This window comes from Chinchilla lanigera, unplaced genomic scaffold, assembly GCF_000276665.1.
Source record: "Chinchilla lanigera isolate Chin_1 unplaced genomic scaffold, ChiLan1.0 scaffold00001, whole genome shotgun sequence".
NCBI lineage: Eukaryota > Metazoa > Chordata > Mammalia > Rodentia > Chinchillidae > Chinchilla > Chinchilla lanigera.
In genome coordinates this window covers 1,143,719-1,150,647 of record NW_004955402.1, presented here as the reverse complement: position 1 = coordinate 1,150,647, position 6,929 = coordinate 1,143,719, and the positions used below count along the sequence as shown (strand labels likewise).

General features: G+C 54.4%; 1 long non-coding RNA gene across 2 annotated transcripts; it reads right to left on the bottom strand.

Moving 5' to 3' along the window:
* Positions 1-160: 160 nt before the first annotated feature.
* On the bottom strand, positions 161-6,927 carry LOC102015675. 2 transcript variants are annotated; one of them, XR_259010.2, is made up of 5 exons: positions 6,842-6,927; positions 3,112-3,278; positions 2,813-3,020; positions 1,608-1,712; positions 161-1,491 (listed from the first exon to the last, which is right to left on the bottom strand). It is a non-coding gene; the product is annotated as an uncharacterized LOC102015675 (long non-coding RNA). The 2 variants fall into 2 exon arrangements; XR_001233981.1 differs by having other exon boundaries at positions 2,813-3,278.
* Between the last annotated feature and the right edge of the window lie 2 nt (positions 6,928-6,929).

Sequence of the window (6,929 nt, the reverse complement as noted above, 5' to 3'; positions counted from 1 at the left end):
AAAGAAGGAAGGAAGGAAGGAAGGAAGAAAGAAAGAAAGAAAGAAAGAAAGAAAGAAAGAAAGAAAGAAAGAAAGAGAAAGAAAGAAAGAAAGAAAGAGAAGAAAGAAAGAAAGAAAGAAAAAAGAAAGAAAGAAAAAGGAAGAGAGAAGAAAGGAGAAAGGAAAGAAAAGGGGTGGAAATATATCAGCTTTTTGAAGGGTAATGTAAAGTGTTGCCTTCACTGTAACATGACTGGTTCTGGTCTCTGCCAGGAATTCCATTTTAATACATTCACTCCTCTCTCAGAAGCTTTATGGGAACTTCCAGCTCTTCGCAAGCCCGGCCAGTGCTTAGGCATGCTCGTGTTGGAGTCAGTCTCAGTGCAGGAACTGGACACAGATGGTTGTCACGGAGCACAGCATGAGCCACAGAGCCCCCGGTGATATTAGTGAGAGGCACGGACCGCAGGCTGCAGAGGCCTGGCAGAACACAGAGCTCCCACACCCCTTCCTGTAGTCACCAAGGACCAGGAAGAAAGCGCTTCGTAGACACTCCGGGCTCGAGTGGCAAAGAAGGAGGTCCCTGGAGGCCGCCTCCACTGGTGCAGGCATTGTCCCACTGCCTGGACCCAGTACCACCAGCCTCACGTGTCTTCTCTTGGTACCCTGTAGCACTGCTCTGTGGACCCACATGCAAACTTTCCCCAGGCCATGCAAGTCATTTCTCCGCTCTTTCACCACACACCCAGACTGAGGGGAGTGACCTAACAGTGTCTCTTTAGGATAAAGGAGAAACAAAAGCTTTGTATACAAATGGAGCATAAACTTTCAATAAAACAGCAAAGAACATTTGCCTGAAACAGTTTTAAAGTACAGACTTCGTGAGCTGCCCCCTCCATTGAGGCAGTAAGAGTCCAAATACTCCCGGGTTGGGCGGGCTCCGTCACAGGCAGCTCCGCCCAGCGCTGCAGCCCAGAGTCCAGCAAGCAGGAGGTAAAATGAGCCGTCAAAGATAAGATGCCGTGTGGGGAAGCGTAGGGGAAATCTCTGTACCTTCCTCTTCCTTTTGCTGTGAATCTAAACTGCTTTTAAAGTTTTTAGAAAAGGAAAGCGAGGGGTGCACTCCTCACGTGTGTGAGGCCCGGGGTTCAATCCGCAGCCCCACAAAGTGGTTGCACAAAGTGTGGTGCTGGTGGTGGCTGCAGTTACGCTGGGGCAGAGGCTTCCTCCCTCCTCTCTGTGGACCTGAGCCCAGAGGGCTGGCAGGCCAAGGCAGGATTGTAGCCAAGCCAGAGAGAGCCTTCAGGTGTCCTGCAGAGGAGGGGAGGGGACGGCCATACCTGCTGACCTTTTCTGGACACTTCTAGGGCCCAAGACCGTCCCCATGGGACCTGGAAAGCAGCCTGCCCCTGGTTCCCTTCCTTCCGGGTGGGGCGGCAGTGTGGCAAATGCTGCGCCTGAGGGCGGGGAGCCTTCGGACTCACGAGGACTGCAGCTCCTTCACCCAGCACCCTAAACGCCCAAGAGAAGCCAGCCCCAAGTGAGTAAGGTGGCAGCTACTAAATGATCTTCCTTTAGAGTCCTAGGACCCAAAACCTTTAGGTCCCATCAGAACACGTAATACTCACCTCATCCTTGAGTTCTGTGTCTCAACTGACACAGCACGGCCGTGGCCAGGAGGCAACCCACATCTGTCTACAGAAGGACAGGAGCTGGTCCTGGGGTCAGGGCCCCTGCAGTGTTCCAGCCAGAGAAGGAGGAAAAGGAGACGAGTGTCTTAAACAGGGCAGCCCTGGTTCAGCCCACGGTCTTCCCGCCCCATCCTGGGGTCCTCCTTTCCCTCCCTACACAAGCCCTTTTCACCACATGGTTCCCAAGGTGGCGCTTCAAAGGTGATCACCTCTCCATCGTGTCAGGGCAGACCCTTGAATAGCCCTGATCTCCTCCCCATCCCTTTGTTTCTTCCTTTTTTAGGGGCTCTCTACCGCAGCCCCACCCTCCACACCCTCAGCCCTTTGTATTTTTTATTTGACACAAGGTCTCTGCTGCCTAGGCAGGGTGCAAACGTGCAGCTCCCTGCCTCCACCTTCCTTCCTGCCCACGCTTGTTCCCTGGGTACGGGCACCTGAGCCCTGAGCAGCCAGACCTCAGTCCATAACAGCAGCAGGTCCTTGAGCAGGGACCTTGAGCAGGGACCAAGACGGGACCTGCTCAAGGCAGGTCATTTGGACTCTCCTGCTCAAGGAGGCAGTGGTCCCTCCTTGAGCAGGGACCAAGACGGCGGGGCTGGTGGGGAGAGGCCAGCCGGACCTGGCCAAAGCTGAGGAATGGCCAGCAGGTCATACCTGGCCTCTGCCAGCGAAGGCCTTGGCAAGGGCAAGGTACAAGCACCCTTTCCCCGGCCAGGCCCCTGCCTGACCCACCTGGGACAGAGGCAGCTCCGGGTGGAAATGACTGAATTTGGAACGGGAAATGTCTAGGAAATCACTAGCATGTATGAAATTAAACAATACTGAAAAAAACTATTGCAGTAGAATTCTTCAAGCAAGCACCAGATGGACAACTTCTTCCTCTTCCCAAAAAGAAGAGATAAAACAGGCCCGATGGGCCCACGTGATAAAGCACTGGGAGGCCACCTCTGGCCCTTTGAAGACAAGTCACTACTTTCGATGATTTTTATCTGCCCTAATAGTCTCATGATAAGTAGATAAAGACCCTGACTTGGCTGATCTCACTAAGAACACGAGAGACAGGGCAGACTTTGCCTGCTTTATCTTAACCGGCCTGTGTCATGACCAGCGGGGCATTCCCGCAGGTACTGACTTAGGGTTACCTTTCTCTCTGTCAGTTAAGGTCAATGCAGCTTCTCATTCTCTGGAACACTCTCAGGGTAACTGGACGCTGTGCTCCCCGCCTACGTCACTTGTACCTTCATTTTCCTCTACAACAGAGTTGTCGTTGTGCCTCAACTCATGTCTGAGTTATCCGAAGCAGGCGCAGTGTTCTGCTCTCAAGGAGGCAGGCAGGCAGCTGAAGCTCGGCTATGCGGAAATGAAGAGGTGCGGGCTGTGCAACCGACTCTGCAGGTTGCAAAAGACCATCTGATAGGCTGTGTTGTTAGTTTCCACTTACGTCATCGTGAAGAATTTCAGATGCATGGAGTCTGAAATACAGACTTCTATTTCCGATGACTATGGTCTTGCAGGTTAGAGTTTAATACATTAAGGGCGACACCGATTACGGAAGGACAGCTTCATGATCACCAGGATTTACAAAGAATGTGGGATCCTGACGAGGGCCTGGAAGGCAAAACAAAGAAGAAACAGTTCAGAAAAGCTATGCAGCTTTGAAAGCCAGGTCACCACCCTGTAAGTCCCTCAGGGAGCATCTGGCACTGGGTGACAGAGCTCCACAGTCACCTGCCTCAACAGCAGAGGGACCAGGGACTTTCCCAGGGTAGGACAATGCATCCTGATTTTTTCAGTGGAAATAAGTGAGACCTGAAATCATCTGTGGAAAACATTTTTAAAAACAGACAACTCTGCTGGAACACACCGTGCCGGGACTGCTGGAATCGCCACCGTACGGGGTCTTGCTCAGGGCCAGCAGGGGTACACACAGGGCTGTGCTGGCCATCTCGTCTGGCTTACCCTAGTCAAAAGTGGTGGTGCCAAGTAACCCTGGGCACGTGGGCCTGACGGTGGCAGTGGAGCCGGCACGGCGACGGTGCTCCTACACGGCAAGCCCCCTCTGCTGGGAAGAGCTCTGAGCAGCTTGTCGTGTGGTGACACGCAAAGCGAGCCTCCGGCCCCACACCGCGGGCTGTCCTGAGAAGCCGCCCTCTCGGCGCCTGCTCACACGGGTCTGGCACTGGACCGAGGTCTGGCTGCTCGGTGCTCAGAGGCCAGCCCTCAGCAATGCAGTTTCTCAGAGCCTGGGGGTTTGGCATCTACGATCAAGCTGTGGGCAGGGCTGGCTTCTCCTGAGGCCTCTCTCCTGGGCCTCACACAGCCGCCTCCTCATTATGTCCGGACATGGCCTTTCCCCGAGCCTTTCTCTGTGTCCAAATCCCCACAAGGACGCCCGCACTGTGAATCAGGTCCCACCCTCACCACCCAGCTGAAGGCTGCTCTCCCAGCATGTCACGCTAGGACTTAGCACAGGAATCCGGGGCAAAAGGGGAGACCCAGCATATACCGGCCTTCTCTGCACTGAGGTGAAAGATGGCCAGACATTCTTGGGTGCCTCAGATTCTATCGAGATGAAACACATCACAGGCATGCCCAGTGCCCAAGCCTTGTCCGCAGAGAATGAGAACAGGGTCACCGGGGAGACTAGCCCTGGTCAGGAGATGTTGTAATCAGGGTTTTGTAAGGGGAACAATATAATACAGGACACATATTTTATAAGATTATTTATAATAGTCACCCAAAGGGTCATATACAGAGTGCAGGAAATCTGTCCACACACTAAAGACCAAAGAATCCAGCTGAGGGCCTGGATCCCATGCCAGTGTCCTCATGAGTCCAGCTGAAAACCCAGAGCCCGTAACAATGCCTCCCATGAGTCCAGTCGAGGCCCAGAGCCCACGACAACATCTCTCACAGGCCTGTTTCATGGATCTGCGCTGGGAAGGCCCAAAGGTCAGTGGTGGAAGCTAGGAAGTCTGTGCCAGTGGGATGAAGGATCCATGCTAGCAGGCTGAGGGATCTGCACTGGAGCCAGGAAGCGATGCGCAAAGTAAGGATCAGAGCTCCCTCAAAGTGAACTGAAGTTATTTGCAGTGCCAACAAGGTCCTGAGCTCCTTGAAGGATGAAAACAACAGACTTCATCAGGAAAGCCAGCGTGACAAGCTTCTCCAGGACAATCAACAGCTCCCTATAGCTTCTCTTTTTCCTCCCCAGTTCTGCCTCCTATGCTGCTGACAACAGTCCTCAGGTGGGCCCCCCACACCCAGCACCACGCCAGCTCGGTGTTACAAGCTGACCACCGGTTGTCAATCTGCCACAGGAGGAACAAAAGCTTTGCCAGTCAGTCTGTTTATTTAGCCTTGACTTTGCTCTGGAAAAGACAGGGAGGAGGAGACTCCGGAGCAACAGGAATACAGCGTCCACCTGATGCTGTCCACCCTCTCGCTGCTACCTCCTGACTTCTCTGGCCTCCTCCCTGCACTTCACACGTGGCTGCATGACCAAGACTCCCGCCAAGGGGGTGGGATGGGACAATCAGGAGCATCCTCTGGGCCACGAGAGATTTCGGTCATCCGTGAGAAAAAACTGATTCCAGTAGTTGGTGAGTAACAGAAACACACTGGGTGCCCACTGTATACCACAGTCTGCCGCTCCCCAGGCTGTACTGGTGCGTGAGTGGCAGCCTTTTTGTTCTTGTCTTTGGCTCTGGGAGGGAACCCAGGCCTTGTGCACGCCCACAGGGCTCTGCCTGAGCGGCAGCCCCCACCCACCATCAGCAGCTGCCCAGCAGTGCATACGACCCCGAGTACAGTTACAAAGGCTGTGGGACAGTCGAGGGAAGCGGGTAGGAAAGATGATTTATAACTGGGACACAGCAAGGACGAAATGAGGACAGTACTGTAACTTAGAAAATCAGGCTGGTTGCAAGCTTCAAGCCAGTAAAAAAAATCCACAGAACGCTGCTCCGGGATATTTGTCAGTTAGACAAGGAAGTCATTAAGGTACTTTCTGGCAGATGTTTAGACAGGTAAGACCTATAATAAAGTTTAAAGACAGAGAGCAGCTAGATATGGTCACAGTCCAGGAAGAGGGTCAAAGAGAAGTCCTCGCCTTCCTCTTTGAACCCTAATGAAGCTGATGCTGGGATCAAACATAGAACACGTTTCTCTTCAGGATGAAGCATTCAGAGCATCCCAGTGTTTCCAAAAGCCCAGCTCTCTGCTCTGAACACCTGAAGAACCCGGCAGGGCCAGGGCAGGCCTGGCTTTCTTCTAAGTGCCTGGGGAGGGGCAGGCTGGGGAGGGAGGGCCATCTGCTTTCCTAATGCCTCCCACCCTCAGGGGTGTTTCTCTCCAGGACGCCTAGCCTTTCTCCCCGAGGTGTGTCAACACAAACGCTCACCAAAACTACAATCATCACTAGGGCCTGCAGCAAGCAGCCCACCAAGTCTCTTGCTTACACAGACTCCAGCCGTCCTCTCAGACCTCAGAGCGGCACTCCAGAACACATTTGTAAGGGTCAGCAACTTTCCTAAGAGGCTAGCTAGAAGCTGGGCATCGTGGTGTATGCCTGTAATCTCAGCACTTCGGCAGGCTGAGGCAGGAGGACCACCAAATCTGAGCCCAGCCTGGGTATGTTATCGAGATCGTGTCTCAAAGTAAAAAGTGAAAAGGGCTGGGGATGTAGCTCTGTGCAAAGACCCTGAGTTCAGTCCCCAGCAACAAAGGGAGAGGGGCTAGCAGGGCACAGACATGCCCAGGAAGAGCTGGCCCAGGCCCTGTGGTCAGCAGGGCAGCACACCTGCAGTACGCAGCCAGGGCCTTGTGACAGGAAGCTGGAGCACGATCCTGGATTTGAGTCTGAACAGTTCCTGCCTGATCCCACAGCCTGTCATGAGAGTGTTCTACTGCCCCAGCAGTCCACCAGCCCGCCGCCCCTCACCTGGACTGGGCATTGGCCACACCCAGGGCACCTTGTGTCCCCCAGGGCCCAGCCAAGGGACCACATCCCAGGGCCCCGCCAGGGGATCCCCCAACCCGGCCCCACTCGCGGGACCACACCAGGAGCCCCCCCTCCCTCACCTCCCAGTCACAGCCCCCCCATCCACCAGTCCCCAGGGAAGGGCCTGGGCGAAGTCGGCACGTGAAAGGCGAGACTGTATCCATACAACCTGGGGTGGGCGGGGCCAAGGTCGGGAGTCAGCGGGGGCAGAGCTTCCCGCGGTGGGTGTGAAAGACAAAGCTCGGCGCAGATTGGTG